The 16,633-nt window shown below is 34.3% G+C and overlaps 1 protein-coding gene across 2 annotated transcripts in view; it reads left to right on the plus strand.

Moving 5' to 3' along the window:
- LINGO2 (leucine rich repeat and Ig domain containing 2) overlaps nucleotides 1–16,633 on the plus strand; it is a 1,188,155-nt gene that overhangs the window by 879,965 nt on the left and 291,557 nt on the right. For both annotated transcript variants that reach the window (XM_037020664.2, XM_073228406.1), the window contains exon 7: nucleotides 13,300–13,458. The gene's annotated coding sequence lies outside the window, so the exon portion shown is untranslated. The remainder of the gene's footprint in view (nucleotides 1–13,299; nucleotides 13,459–16,633) is intronic.

Below are 16,633 nucleotides of genomic sequence, written 5' to 3' on the forward strand. Positions count from 1 at the left end.
TCATCAGTCCTTGGAACAGATGTCAGAATTATTCTCAGTTGGTATTTTCCTGGGTACCTGGACTATTAATCAGTTTGTATGAAAAGCTGGAATGATATATTGTCTCTGCCTTAAATCCTTTATATTTTGTGGGTTGTCATGGCATTTAATGTAATAGATAACTCCCTTTAGGTCATTAAAAGCAAGGTCAGGTTTTCCTTTTTTCCTGACACAGCAAAGCTCTGATTAAGTGTAAAGGCACAAGGTGATTTCTTCCATTGTGAAATATTTTGTGGGATGAGAGTAATGTAAGTGATTATTTCAAATGGAAACAGCAGCTGCAATCAGCCACTTGTGAGTTTATTTCACATTAGCACATGCTAATAAAACTATTAGGTTTCTCAGAACTATGGTAATTGTACTCTGTCTTATGTAAAGGCAGAAATACATTTTTGGTAGAAAGGAGAGGGACTAATTTGAACCCAACCTAATGATTTTGTAAATGCTACAAAGTCCTTTCATCAGAATAAAACATTAGAATACTACACAGTGCTCTATGAATGTTAATAGGGCTATTCCTGTAACCCTTCACTCAGCTACTCTGCAAGTTTGCCATTAATTTCAAAATCTAATTCATAATCATCTACTGTAAATTTAAAAAAATTTTTTCTCCTCAAAATTTCAGTCATTCAGCTTGCGCTAGTCATTTCCGCATTCCTTTGGATCACCTCTCTTTCCCTCTCCTTTCCTCCTCCTTCCCTCCTTTTCATCTTTGTTTACAAGATTCCCAATGTAAAAATTAAGAAAAAATAGCATATTTATCAAGAGCCTATGTCACAGTTTCATTTCATTCTGCAAGGGGAAAGGGCTGACTGGCCAAATGAAATATTCTTTCTCAGTAAAGATACTTTTTAAAGTAAAAAGACTGATAGGTAATCATTGCTATCCAGATATAAGATGAGAGAATATCTAGCTAAAGAACATTAGACACCTAACAGTCAATGAATGGCTACTTAATTTCAGCTACTTACTGCTGTTCTAGTTTATCAGAAATTTCTTATGCATTTTATCAGGATTGTAAATTTCTTTCTAATGCAAGGATGAGAGTTTCTCTGCTCAAGGAAGTTCTGTCACTGACCAAATTTGGAACAATTTTTCTTTATCAATTACTACAGATAGAAGAGATTTATCTTCAAAGAGATTGTCAGATGAAATTTTATACTTGCATCCCATCTGTTTATTAAATCAGTTTTATTGAACTGAAGTTTATAAGATGCACATATTTAAAGTACACATCTTTTGTATGTTTTGACATGTGTTTACACTCATGAAACCATCACCACAGTCAGATGGGTAATGAACATATCCATTACCCTCAAGGGTTTTCTTGGATGTCTTTTTAATTTCTCCTTCCTGTTCCCTCTCCGCAACATCAGACAAATACTTAACTGCATTCTATAACTATAACTAATTTGAATTTTTATTTTCTAGAATTTTATATAAATGGAATCGATGAGTTTGTGCTTCTTTTAGGGTCGGGGGTGCCTGGCTTCTTTATTTCAGTGTCACTATTTAGTAATTCATCAATGTGTTGTGTGTAACAATAATTCCTTCTTTTTATTACAGAGTAGAGTCCATAATATGGCTATAACACTTATTTATTCATTCACTTGTTGATGGACATTTAAATAGCTTCCAGCTGTTGGCAAATACAAAAAAAAGCTGCTCTGAACAGATGTATGCAACTCTTTGTATAAACATATGTTTCATTTCTTGTGAATAAATACCTAGAAGTTGAGTGACTAGATCGTACAGTTGGTGTATGTTTAACTTTTTAGGAAACTTCAAACTGCTTTCCACTGCTTGCCAGGAGCTGGAGGGTGGGGGAAATAGGAAGAGATTGGTGAAAGGGTACAAACTTTCAGTTATTAGGTAAATAAGATCTAAGGATCTAATGTGTAACATAGTGTCTATAGTTGATAACACTGTATTGTATAATTGAAATTTGCTAAGAGAGTAGAACTTAAAGGAACTTAAATATTTTCACCACCACCCCAAAGTAAATGTGTGAGGTGATACAATGATAATTAATTTAATAGGGGAAATTCTGGAGAAATCCTTTCACAAAGTATATTTCTATCAAATCACATTGTGCATTTTAAATATGATTTTATCAACTATACCTCAACAAATCTATGGGAAGAAAAGAACGAAAAGATTGTACATTTTACATTCCCACCAGCATTGCGTAAGAGTTTGGGTTCCTCCCTATACTTGCCAACACTTGGTATGGATGGCCAGCCTTTTAAATTTCAGGTTTGTACTGGCATCTCATGTTGATTTTTCATTTGCCTTTACCTAAGGACTAATTATGTTGACCATCATTTTATGTACTGGTTTGCCACTTATATAGCTTCTTTTGTGAGCTCAAATATTTTGTCCACTTCTTTTCCTTTTTGGGTTGAGTTACTTGATTTCCTAGGATTCAGTTTTAAGAGCTCCTTATATAATCTACATACAAGTCCTTCCTACAGTTTGTAAACATTTCCTCTGATATATGGCTTGTGTTTCTCTTAACAGTGTCATTCACTAGGCAAAAAGTTTTAAATTTTGAATAAATCTAATTTATCAAATTTTTTTATGGATCGTGTTTTTGTTTCGTATCCAAGAAATCTTCATCTAACCCAAAGACCTAAAGATTTTCTCCTGTGATTTTTTCAAGAGTATTTCCAATTTCAGGAGTATGATCCTTGAGTGAATTTTTCTCTATTTTATGGTGTGAGTTAGGAATTAAAATCATTTTCTTTCTTTTTCTCTTTTCCATAGAGATATCCAGTTGTTTCAGAGACAATTGTTGAAAATGCTATCCTTTCTTCACTGAACTGTCTATATACCTTTGTTGAAAATCAATTATCCAAGTACACATGGGTGTCTTTCTGGACTCTCTGTTGTTTTATTCACCTAGTGGTCTTTCTTAACCCCAAACCACACTTGAAAACTTGATAAATAAAGCTTTTTAAAAAGTCTTGAAATATGGTATCATCAATCTCCTAACTTTGTTCTTAATTTTAAACTATTGAGAAGAGCTACTCTAGGTTATTTGCATTACCAAATGAATTTTAGAATCAGTTTATAATTTCTATGAAAAAAAAAAGCTTGTTGAAGTTGTAATTGTATTGAATGCATAGATTTATTTGGGGGAAATTGATATCTTAATAGTAATGAGTTTTCCAATCCGTGAACACAGTTGTTTAGTCCTTCTTTAATTTCTTTCAGCAATGTTTTGTGTTCTTCAGTGTAGGTCTTGTATATCTTTTGTGCAAGATTTATCCCTATTTATTTTATGTAATTATATAGTGTTGAGGGTTTTTATAAATTTTAATGCCTAAGTTTTGTTACAAGAATATAGAATTTTGATTAATATTTGTATGTAGTTCTCATATTCTGCAACGTGTTAAACATACACATTAATCAGGTCCAGTACTTTTTGTGTAGATTCCAGTGGATTTTCCACGTGGACAGTCATGTTATCTGTAAATAAAGACAGTTTTACCTTTTCCTTCCCAATTTGAATGCCTTTTATTTCTTCCTTTATTGAACTGGCTAGAACTTACACTACAATGTCAAATACAAGTGATAGGAACTAACATCCTTGCTTTTTCCTGACCTTGGGGGGAAAGCTCTTTCACCATTAAGTATAATCTTAGCTGTAAGGTTCTTTTGTGGTGTCCTAGATTAGTTGACTAAATTACCTTCTATACTCAGTTTGGTCAAAGTTGTTATCTTTTTTTTTTTAATCAGGAATGGGTGTTGGATTTTATCAAATGTTTTTTCTGTGTTCACTGAAATAATCGTATGTTTTTTCTTTTTGTTTGTTAGTATGGTTAATTGCATTGATTGCTTTCAAATATTAATCTCTTTTCCCCAGATTTATTAATATGTAATAGTGTGTAAGTTTAATTGATTTGATACACATATATCCCTAAATGATTACCACCATGGTGTTAGCTAACACTTCCATCACATCAAGTAATTACCATTTCTTTTTTGTGGTGAGAACATTGAAGATCTACTCTCAACAACTTTACAGTATATAATACAGTATTGTTATCTATAATCACCATGCTGTGCTTTAGATCCCAGGAACATATTTATCTTCTCCCTGCAAGTTTATACCCTGTGACTAACATCTCCCCACTTGCTCTACTTTCCAACCTCTGGTAACCATCATGCTATTATCTGTTTATATGAGTTTGGCTTTTTGAAAGTCCAAATATAAGTTACATCATACAGTATTTAGCTTTCTCTGTCTTACTTATTTCACTTAGCATAATGCCCTCAATTCATGGCGTCACTAATGGCAGGGTTTCCTTCTATCTCATTGCTGAATAATATGCCATTGTATAATCATTCTTTATCTATTCATCTCTTAATGGACACTTAGGTTATTTCCATATCTTGGCTATGTGCATAATGCTACAATGAGCAGGGGGGTGTAGATATCTCTATGAGATCCTGATTTCAATTCCTTTGAATCTGTTCCCAGAAGTGGGATTTTGAGATGTTAGAGAAGTAGAGCATGTTATTAGGTATAACCAAATTCATGAACTCAAAAAGGACGCATTAACAGATAATGTAAGCTCTGTGAAGTTTAGAACAGTGCCTGTTTTAGTTCCCTTTTCATCCCAGAAACTAGCACAATACATGGAATAGTAATAACACAGTAATTTTTTTGACTGAATGGTGATTGGTAATATGACTGCTTCCTTTTCATTTTAAAAACCTTATTTTTTCAAAATTCCAAAAGTTGTTGCTGAGTAAGTCCTAAATCAGGTAGAAATTTTTTAAAAAGACATTAAACAGAAATCCAATACAGGTATACCCTACTTTTTGAAAGTTTGTGTTATGTCACATCACCTTTACCAAAGACCTTACATTAGTACCTGTTTTCACTAACTGAAAGAAATGCAAAGAGGATGTTTCCTTGTACAAAAAAGCAAAAATAGCATTCTACATTTGCTTTGCAGGAGGTTATAGAGGTAGCACACATCCCAGGAAGTGATAATGGCACCACTAAGCTCCTTTCCTGGGAACGACACTCAGAATCTCAGCATCTCAGCATCAAGCTGCCACAGCTTTGAACTGTCAGTGAGCATCTATGCTTTATCTTGATTTATTTTGTGCATCTGCTGGCAAGACACATCCTAAGATATCAGAAAGCCTGGATAGAGGTTATTTTTTTGATCTGTAAATGCTCTCAAAAATGTTTCCAAATAAATTAATGGTAATTGCTTCTTCACTTTATACCATCTTGTCTTAGGAAAGACTTCATAGGAATGCTCTACTTTTGGATAGCAGGGAAAACCTGTATTTGTTCTCAAAAAAGCTAGGAAAAACAAGACCTCAGAAAGCAGCAATCAGGTTATAACTAATTATAAACCAGCCTGAATGTTGTCTTGGTCTTTGTGCCAATGACTGCTTGCTCCAGGAGTAGAAAAACATCACCTGAATTCATTATCACTTGAATCTGATGTTACATATTAAGGTGTTCCCACTTTATAGGATTTATATGTGTGTGTATGTGAGGCAGATCATTTCTAATTTAATGTGTACTTATTATAAAGTTGCTGTAGTTATTCTATTATATCCAGGTCATTCTCAACATTTTTAAAAACATTGATAAGTAGCACAATTAAGACATTTGCTTAAATATGTGATTCAAAACTTATAAAGACTCTCCATTTTATTACTAATTCTACTATATGCCTCATAAGTTCAGCTTCAGTTTTTCTTTTCATATTTTGTTTTCCTGCTTTTCTTCTTTTTGTTGTTCTCTTTATTATACTCCTTGTTACTTTGGGTCTGTCACCTAGCTGGGTCCTCGTAGATTTTCTATCAGTTTTACAAAGGAAACTTCTGTGTCAGTCAGGATTTTTAGTTGCAAGTATTGGAAAATGACTGGCTCTTTAAGCAGAAAAAGGATTTTGCAGAACATTCAGGTTTCATAAAATAAGCACATGAATGAGAACAAGAAAGCTGGGGAGGCTAGGTGCTGTAAAATAAGTGAGGTCACATTGCAGGAAGACCTAGTGCTTTAGCCACCACTGTTATGAGTCTGACATAGAACTTTAACCATATGATTATTTAATAATTATGATTGTCATGCCTGTCATAATCACTGTTATGAGTCTGACATTTATTTAAATATGTAAGTATGTTTAAATATGTCATTCCATCAAGAATATAAGTTTAAGTCATTAGTTGACTTTAGGTCACATCCAAGCCCCCCTTATTTCAGGCAGTAGTAGAAAGAAGGCTTCCCCTTCCCTCCAAGAGTATCTTCATGTTAATAATCAAACTCCATCCTGTTGTCCTAATAAAAATCAGAGAGCTTAATAGGAACAGGGGTGTGGTAGTTTCTAGACAGCCAAAAACAAAAACAAAAACAAAAAAAACATTATATTGTTTCTCTTATATTTTATCTCTCTGTACTTGATGCTGGGATAAAGGGGAATGTAGTGATTAGAGTAGGGGAAGCAGCAGAAATAGAAGAGAGAAATGGTTGACATGGGTTTATTCCTGAAGTGGAAAAAAGCAAATAGGACAAACAACATATAGAACACTTACATCAGAAAATGCATGGCCAATTCAATCAAGAGGGTAGAGATTGAAATCCTACTTCTCTCTTTCAGTTTTTTGACCTTGCGCAAGCTACTTATCCTCTGTGACCCTCGTCTTCTCAGTCACCAAGTGAGAATAATAATAACCAGTTTCCAGGTTAGTTATGAAGATAAGTGAGAACATGTATGTAAAGCATTTAGCATAACACACTAATTTACAGTAGTCACTTGCCAAAGGCCTATTATTTTCTTATCCCTTCTTTCTAGAATGTTCTCTAACTGAAACATCCTGCCAGCACCACTCTAAAAGGAGCTGAGTCTCAAATATACTAATTGAATCCCATTGGGAAGTGTAACTGCTGTCAAACTCATGCTATGTGTGGCACTGTTATTGAAGATGCTCATGCGCAGAGGCCAAGTTTCTTCTTCACAAAACAGAAGTGTGATGAGAGTACCACGGACCCTTCATTTCCCATTCTAAGTACAGTGCTTCCTTGCACCAGAGAACTTGGCTACTCCTTTCTCACCATGACTAATCTGTACTGTTTGCAGTGTTTCACCTGCCCATAAATGTCTGTCTCTACCCTTAGGAGCCTCCTTAATAATCAAAAAATTAAAGATACATTAAATTTAAACAGTGATGAGGATCATATACATATTAAACATTAAAATGTTGTTAAACATTTGAAGGGAAAGTTTTGATCACTAAAGTGTTGACCATAAAATTTTATCAATTTATACAATTTTTGGAAGACTGATTTTCCTAAGTAGGTTAATTTATTTGAAATCAAAAGAGAAATAAATGTTATAAGTTAGAAGTTGTGGGACAGTATTAAGAAATGTCAAAAATAAACTTCGTTTTAGAAGAGTGGTTCTTAAACATTAGTGTGTCTGAGTGTGATCTAGGGAACTGTCATCTGCAGAATTCTCAGTCCCACTCTGAAAATAGTGGTGTATTGATTCTGGGTTGGGGACCAAGAATCTACATTACACTCCTAGGTGAGTTTGGTGAGCTAGTCCAGAGGGCTTTTTTCCTCCCACTAGAAGTGTTTCTTGAGGAGAAGATTTTACCCACCATGGATTTTTCCAAAAGGTGGAGGAATGGGACCAACATCTTGACAGCAGTGGGTGGTGAATCCTCAATAGTTGTAAAGGAGGATCTCCAACTGGTAGCCAAGGACTAAAGACAGTTCATAAATGTATCCTGTCTGGCAAAAATAGTGTTTAAAATGTTGTTTATAATGCTCGGAGGCTAAGCTTGCTTTCTTCAGTTCACTGTTGCCTGGTCCTTTGGCTTCTAGTTACGGTCAACCAAGCTGTAGTCACATTTCAGTGCTACAGGTGACCCTGAGACATTTGTTTGTGAGAACTGTGAATTTAAAGTATCCCTCTCTAAACCATAGAAAATTCAGAGTGCGGTATCTGGGAATTTCCAGATGATGATGAAATTTTGTTTGTAAATTCTAATTTGACCAGGTGAAGACAAGCCTAGGGTCAAATTATAATCTCTTTTTTCTACTCAAGATTAACATATTCTGAAAAAGCCAGTGCACGTTGGATCCCTACCTCTCTTTCTAATACATTTGTTTATTTCTTACTAGACTATGAGCAATACCTAAGCAGGAACTAAGCCTTTCTGTTTGCCTTATCCTCAGAACACAGCACAATATATAGAACCTATAAGATGCTTAAATATTTGTTGAAAGGAAAAGACAAAAAAAAAGGAAAAGAAGAGAGGAGGGGAAGAAAGAGGAAATTTAAAAAATGGAGGAAGGAAGAAAAGAAGAAGGAAGGGAACAGAGAAGGAAGGAAAAAGGTTGGAGACCAGTTTCATTTGTGGAAAATTTGGGAATGTGACTAATTGGATCCCTCGTTTTAAGAAAATCTAAAGGGGAATATGGACTATTTTAATTGGCAAAGTTTCTAGATCATAATCAAATTCAGAATTAGGCATCTTAGAGCAATGATGGAAACAGAATTGTTTGAGCATCAGGCACTAAGTTCTCAGTATTGATAAGAGTTGCCCTAGATTTTGTTTTATGACACTTAAGGGGCTTCCTGCTGGGTTTCTGAAATGAAAATATTAAATTAATATCTTGGAAGACTATTCTAAGTTTGTAATTACTAATAATGTAGCTCAACATACCAAATGGGCATTAGCAAAACACTGAGGTGCTATTTATATTTTAATCGAATCATAGGTTTTGTCACAGTCTATCAACACAGTCTTCTTGTGTTCTTATTTTTTTTAACTGGGAAAAAATGGTTTGATAAAAGAGAGAACGATGTTATCTGTTGCTTTCAGAAAATTAAGCTCATTTAAAATTGTCAGAAATCCTGTTACTTTGGGTTTTTTTTGTTATTTTGTTTGTTTTTTGGTGTCTTCTTTCCAAAATAAAAATCTACTCAAAATATGGTTCTTTAAAATCAGTGAATTGGAAATGTATAAAGTCGTTCAGGCGCCACACTGAGGAAGCTAAGGAGGAGAGTTCTGTATCAGAAGTGCACACTCACCTGACCCTACGTGATTTTAATGGCCTCTCATATGTCACTTCTTTCCCTGTGACTTACATTTCCATCTGTAGATTGAGTAAATCTCTCGAGTTCAATTTCCAAGAACTTAGAATTGACTATCAATTAACTGAGTATCAATTAACTGCACTATCAATTAACTGCCCATCCCAGCTCCATTTTTCAAAGGCTGTCCTTGGGCAATAACTTAAACTCTCCAATCCTTATTTTCATCACCATAAAGTGGGCATTGTTATAGGACTTACTTCATGTGGTTTTTGAGAAAATTAAATGAGAAATTGCATATAAAACAGCAACAGTCACACAGAAATAACACTGATTTTTGTTGATGACCTCTGCCTGCTGGGAAATAATCTGTGACTTTAATATTTGACTAAATGAAGGAAAACTAACTTAGAAGCTCTCATTTTGTGACTACAAATGGTGGTACCTTCCCTTTTCCAGCGTAACTGATAAAAGGAGACAGATCCAAAGGCAGAAAACCTCATAACTTTAATCGTCGATGAACTACTTATTCCTACATTCTTGATATTTGTGCAGGAAAATGAGTGACTTATATACAAAGCTTGCAAAATGCACCAAGTAGACATTTTACAAATACAGTAAGCTCACCGAATGCTGAGCACTCTCTAGTTCCGTTGGCTGCCCAGAGGGCTATGCAACATGCCTCCAAGGGAAAGATGAAGTGCATCTATGAGATAAAGTTTAAAGAGCAACATATCAACAAGTACAAATCAATAGCCTATAAAATGAATGCTTAAGTGCTGAGGGGATTCTTTGCAAAGCTTTCTTCAAAGCAAAAGATAAACTAAAAGGGTAGTAGTAGTAGTGTGCATAAAGAAAAACAAAGAAGACCAAAATTCAATGACAGAGCACTAAAGGCCAGACCAACAAACAGGAATACAGGGTTTGTGAATGTTTGAGTTTCTTCTACTTTTTAAAAATTTTATTTTTATCTTGTTTTGCTTTAAATTCATATACAATATTTTATCAATAGGTTCTGTATACCATACCCTGTCCAGAACCTCTTCGAACATTGTCAAAAATCCATTGAAGTTTTTAAATTAACATTTTTAAGGTATAATTTACATATAATAAAACACATTCATTCAAAGTTCATTTTAAAAAGAATACAAGTTTCTCAAAAATAAAAATAGCATATATTTTTGAAAAGGCTTGGTTTCAGATTAGTCATACCAGTAATAAGCAGAGACTAAAAAAATAAAAGATGAGAAAATTAAAAAATTTGAACTATTTGGAAATCATACTGATTTTAGTAAAAAAATCACTCAACTTTTAAGATATTTCAAAAAGCATTTTAAAAGTATTTTAAAATCTGTACCTTTTGTTTTCATGTTGCTATTCAATAGCACATTTGAAGATAGAGAAGTAAAAATTGTATTTTGAGCATTTTTTTTTTCATTCTGAAAATTGGTATTAGAATAAAGTTTTAAACCAATATCATTGGATGAGTATTTCTAAGGAACACTTCATGGACTTCCTTTTCAGGAGAATGCATGCATTTAATTTTATAAATCCTCTTTGAGAAAATAAATGGAATAATAATACAAAAATTGTGTGAAGCAAGTTGTATAATAGTGTGTTCCACCCCCACCTCCCAAAAAAAAATCTGTTAAATTGTGATGTAGATCACACAGGATTATATTGTGATGCCTAATACACCCATTTGGGAGATACTGACCAGAAATATTATCAGAATCTAATTAGTTGGATTTTCTGAACTATTTTGACTCAGTTAATGGGCTTTTGAGAAAGACTTAAGAATGATAGAAAATCATCACATCCAGTGGGAACTCTGCCTGAGTCAACTGTATGCCGGGTCACTGTACAGTTTAGGTCTGCCCTTGGTCTGTAGTGCTCTCACTGACAAGCCTCGTAAAATCCCATGGTCTGGCCACCATGAGATATGAAATAGCCAATAGTCTTGATTTGAGCTAATGTAGCTACCTTTCTTGGTCACAAATACATTTCAACAAATCAGAATAGGTAGTAATCTTTTTATGAGGAGAATCTGTATCTTTTCATTTTGTATCTGAGCACGTAATCACATACCTGGCACAACTGAGGTGCTCAATTGAAATTTGTAGAGGGGCAAGTAGGTTAATGGGTAAGTCAGCAATTAACAATCAATGGAAATGATCACTAGTGAGAAAAGAAAATACACAAACCCTACCCTTCAAAGAAGGGGTCAATGCATTTTTTCTGTCTAATGAAATAAAGCCATTTTAGAAAGAAAGTAGTTATACTGATTTAGTTATTTTCACTCTTTTATAGTAAGTGGCAGAACTAAATATGAGAACTCACCATAGGGCACAGCCGAGTGCTTCCAAAGTAAGCATCTTTCAAAAACTCCTCCACTGTAAAGTGAGGTAGCTTGGGGATCATTTATGAACACTTCCCTGTCATTTGGCACACCAGGATATGACTTCTTCCAGTATCCTGCATGACTGCTGAGAGATCAAAAAGGGTTACTGCTCCTGAAAACAGATTTGTTTTATAAGAGAATTGATTCAATAAATTTCAGAGTATACTCAGAAAAGAAAAGAAGTAGAATAATTTTTGGCATTAATAGAAAATTTTGCATCCAGAAGTTGACTAAGGCTTTAGGTTAACAAATACCAGAGCTTGGACATTCTAGCCGTGTATGTGTGTGTGTGTGTGTGTGTGTGTGTGTGTGTGTGTGTGTGTGTGTGTGTGTGTGTGTGTGTGTGTAGGCAAGCATATTTATGCATGTTACAATAGCATCAATATAACACTCATGTTTTGAATTGCAGGATGATCAGTTAGTGCCCAGGTATATATGTCTGTCTTTTTAAAGAATTATTTCAAAATATTGCATTTTAGTCTGAGGTATATGTTCCACTTCAAACCCTTGCCATCTTATCATTCTTGCAGAAATGGCACAATAGGATATCTCACTACTGGGTCTTTTAATGAAGTCTCCATATTGACTTCTGGGAATACTTGAAGTTCTAATCTCAGGTGCATGAGGGGATATCATTTTGTGGCTTGTTAAAAATCTGTTTTTGCACCTGTGTCCATGAATCTGCAGCATATAACCATTCACATGAGTCCCACTACAGAATAATTTCTTAACCGTATCTGTTACACTACTTAGAAAATAATAATAATAATAATAATAATTGTTTTTGTATATGCTTAAATAAATATGGTTGCTGTAGCTTAAAAAAACACTAATAGTTTTTAAAGGCTACGCTGAGAACACCAATAAGCAAATCTGTTCATTAATATCTTCCTAAATGTCTGTTGAAAACCTGTGTGGCAGCTCTCAGTGCAATAGAAGTTGCTGATTGTGCATGGATCCTTTTTCTCCTTAAATGGAAGTCAGACATGCTTATAAAGTTTAAATACCACATTTACTGCTGTGGACACAAATAGTTGAAGCATTAAAGAAGTGGTAGATTGTCCCCAAGTTAGTTATTTAATTCATTTCCTAGGCTCTCGTCGTTCCTTGTTTATAGACTCTGGCTACTCTCTGTTCCTGTTGGTTACTATTGTATAGTCTGTATCTTGACATGGCAAATAGTGGCTTGTGAATTTGCATCACTTCGTACATATCCCCCCACACAATGGGGGGGGGGGATCTGAGTTCCTCACACACTGTCCTGCAGACGTGATACAATTTTTTTTTTAATGGGGAATGTTGACATTGGCTGGAGCATCTGAACTCACAAAGGAAATTGTCCTTGATCTAGACCATCATGTGGATTTTCCTCTAGCTGCTATTAAGTTTTGCCCTACTTACTGAACCTCATTTCCAGTTACCTTGAGAGTATTATGGATAGAATCAGAAAAATACTCTGATTATTCCAAGTGATCACCTATATGAAGGAGAAGGGGTACACACTATAGGATATGTGAGTTTCAATATCAGTATGTTTATTTGCACTGACAGGTTAAACAGATCAATAATGTTAAGAGGAGCAAGCACTCTGCTGAAACACCTTCTGTAGCACATAAATTTCAGTCTTCTGGCTTTAATGTTTATCAGCATCTTGAGAGGCATTTATAGCCCCTCACATACTCCTTTATGATTCCCTTATTGATTATGTAGTGATGCCTCCTGGACCTCGGACATGGTTCACTATTTTTCTATTAAAATGAAGAAATGCCTTGTTTGTTGCAGGTTCATTTCAAGCAGTTGGCTTGTGGGACTCTGAGAGATGCTGCTGCCCATGACACGTGGGAATTATCATGATCAACTACCCAGTTTGGATTTCACCCAGTGGCCAAGAGTTTTGCATGGTAGACAGCAAGGGTTGGATTTTTAAAAAAAGTAAACCAGGTAAGATTTGAGGAAGACATTTGATCATTTATCACTTGCTGTAAGAGCTTTAGTGTGCTGCCAAGATGTATTGAATAATGTATAGCTGTTTTATTTGTTTGCTAAGTCCATGGAACATGTTGTTGAAGTATGGTGCTCCCTTGGATTCAGGAGAATGTATATAGTAATAATTGAGTCTCCTCTTTTACAAAAGGAGAGAGGAGTTAAGATACACATAAAGCAGACACAAGGTACAATGGACGTTAGTTTAATGCAATAGCCAAAAAATTGCAAGCTAAGGAAATTTCCTCTTCAAGTAACTACTTTGAACTATAAAGGAATAAGCAGTTGTGCTTTTGAAGGTGCAGTAGAGAAAATGTTCCCTTTAACTATTTATATTTTGTACAATATAGAAATGTGAACATCATTTCATAGTATATGATCTTATAAATATGCTTCAAGGTCATTCTAGTTTCGAAAATTATACCATTATTCTTTTATTCCTTTGCAAGTATTTATTATTCTAAATTCTGTTAGCCTAAGTATTATTTAAAACGGTGACACAATGACATACTCCATCGTGGCTCCTGGAATTTAAAATATTATGCACTTACTCAAGTATCCTCTCAGCTGCTTTTGTCTGTTGTATTCTGGAAATGCCTCCCAGCTGTCACACATGCTTCAGTTTGGTCTTCTTGTCTTTCTCTTTAATTCTTTTCCTCCTCTATCTCATAATTTTAAACTTGTTATCAAACTTATTACCTGGGGAAACCACAAGTTTTTCTTCTTCTGACTCTAAGACCATCAAAGCTTTTATGATTCTTTTGAATTTTATGCAAGGCAAAGCAAGATTTTAAAGTTCAATTACAGAAACAGAAAATATAAATAAAATACATTAATTTAGAAAACAAAAGAGGGAGATTATTTAAGTAACTTGAACTGTTTAAGTTTTGTTTTGTTTTGTTTTACAAATATAGCTTTCTTTCTGTAAATAAGGTGAACAGGATTCAGTCAATAAATTATAGCCTAAGATAATTATCTGGATGTAAAAGAGAACTTCTAAAGTGCTTAGAAAAGAACTCACTCTCTCAAGTTTAATAATTATCCTTTCCCTACTTCCTAATAACTAATTTATTTACAAGATGATATCATAAAAGTACAAAATTCAAACAGTCACAAATTTCAAATTTGTTAGAAATAGTATAGGTCACCAAATTCATGGCAGAAATCCTTTTTGATGAACTGAGTTAGTGGACATACTTTTGTGCTGTTTAGTGGCAAGGTGGGTTACCCACATTTAGAACAGTTCTGTCAGTCTGTAAATAAAAGTGACGTCAAAATGCAGGATGTATCTGTGGAATACAGTTCACCTTAGTTGCATGCTCCATAGCATTAGTATCTAACAAGTAATTAGAAAAATAATGCTCCTTGATAGACTCCCATATTCTTAAACTTTAAAGTTTTAATCTGAGTCCAAAGTAAATTTCATCCTGATTATGTTTAATTTCAATATGTTCAACAAACTAGGATTTCAGGTTAATCCAATTTTAGACTTAGATAGAAAAAGAAAGACAGAAAGGGGAAGGATAAAAATTAAATCTATTTTGAAGGTAAATAATCATGTGATAATATAATTGTTAGCAGTTATTTTGTCACAGAAGAAGAGCTCTCCTTTATTTGTGACATAAGTATTTTTATTCTTTAGAATATTTTATCTTTCTGAGCTGTGTAAGTCATCAACATAGACAAAGGATGCAAGTACTACTTTTGATCCAAGTATTATAAAGAAATGTGACTTCATACAGTCTTTTGAAGTGAATTCTGTTGATTAGGATCTGCAGAGACAGTACAGTCCACTGTTCTGTATAAAAACATATGATTTAGAAAGGGCCTCTGGACATGAAAAATTTAACACTGAATTCATATATTTTACCAGTTAAATGTTAACTCTTTTAAAATGAACAGAAAACTTATACATTAGAGAGTTATCATTTATATTAGTTTTAAATTCATATTTATGCTCTGTTGTAAGAATGGCAACTGCACATTTTATGGTGATGTGTGTTCGCTTCTCCATAAAACTAAAGAGTGTCAAGGCTTCCCAATTCTGTTTCTCTGAAGTTTATAACAAAGCCATAAAAATTTGTACTGTTCTTTAGTTTAAAAGCAATTTTTTCTTTCTTAAAGCATTTTTGAAGAAGGGTTTGCCTCATACAAGATTACATAACTATATGCTTGTACACAGAAGCAATATTAAGCTATAAAGGCAGGATATAAATGGTGAGACTTTGTAAAGCAGTTCTGATAATAGCATGCCCATGTAATGGGATATGCAGTCTTCAAAGTGGTTCATAAAAAATATTCAAGTAGCACCTGGGCATGCAGTGTCCCTTACCTTCTGCACAGAGCTATGGACACTCTCACCTGTGCAACGATTTTTATTCTGAGGTCTTCTGAAAAGAAAATCTTGAGGACATGGTGAAGTAGCTAATTCCATCATGAAACATCTCATATGAATCTTATGTACTTTCCAGGTTCATATTTATTTGCTCTCCAAACATTTTGTGAATGTCAACCACATGTAAAGCAATATGTGGCCAGAGACAAATTAGCAACCTTCCCTCTCTGGTCCTCATAGTTCATACTCACAAAGTAAAGCATATATGTTTAATGATATGATTCTCCAGAAAATAAGAATGTTATGTTTGGGGAGCAGTAAGCTTGACACTGGGAGTAGGTAGGAAGGCAAGAGAGGTTGAACATAGAGAGAGGGGCTGGACTGGAATGTTTTGCATGCACAGCTATGGTGTTATAAATAGGAGTGTGATGTAATCTAATCTATACTGCAAGAAAATGATTCTGGTATATGGTGGAGGTGGAGGCAGGGAAGGTACATACAGAGAGAAAAGATTAAAAACATTGAGTGTTGTAAGTGCAGAAATGTTGTATAGCTCCTAGTCTGCTACATCACCCATGCCTAGAACAGTTCCTGCCCATTATTTATCCTGTTAGTCTTCATTAAATGCTGACTAAATTAATGTCTCTTGGTGACAATCAATAAACTTCTACATTTGCAATGTTTTTCCTTTTTTATAAATGCTTTGAAAACTCTTCATAAAGAGGATGACAAAGTTTAACTTATGTGTTTTTTTTATCATACACGGGTACACACATAAACGAGACACACTAAACTCTC

This window comes from Manis javanica, chromosome 2 (assembly GCF_040802235.1).
Source record: "Manis javanica isolate MJ-LG chromosome 2, MJ_LKY, whole genome shotgun sequence".
In the NCBI taxonomy this organism is placed as follows: Eukaryota; Metazoa; Chordata; class Mammalia; order Pholidota; family Manidae; genus Manis; species Manis javanica.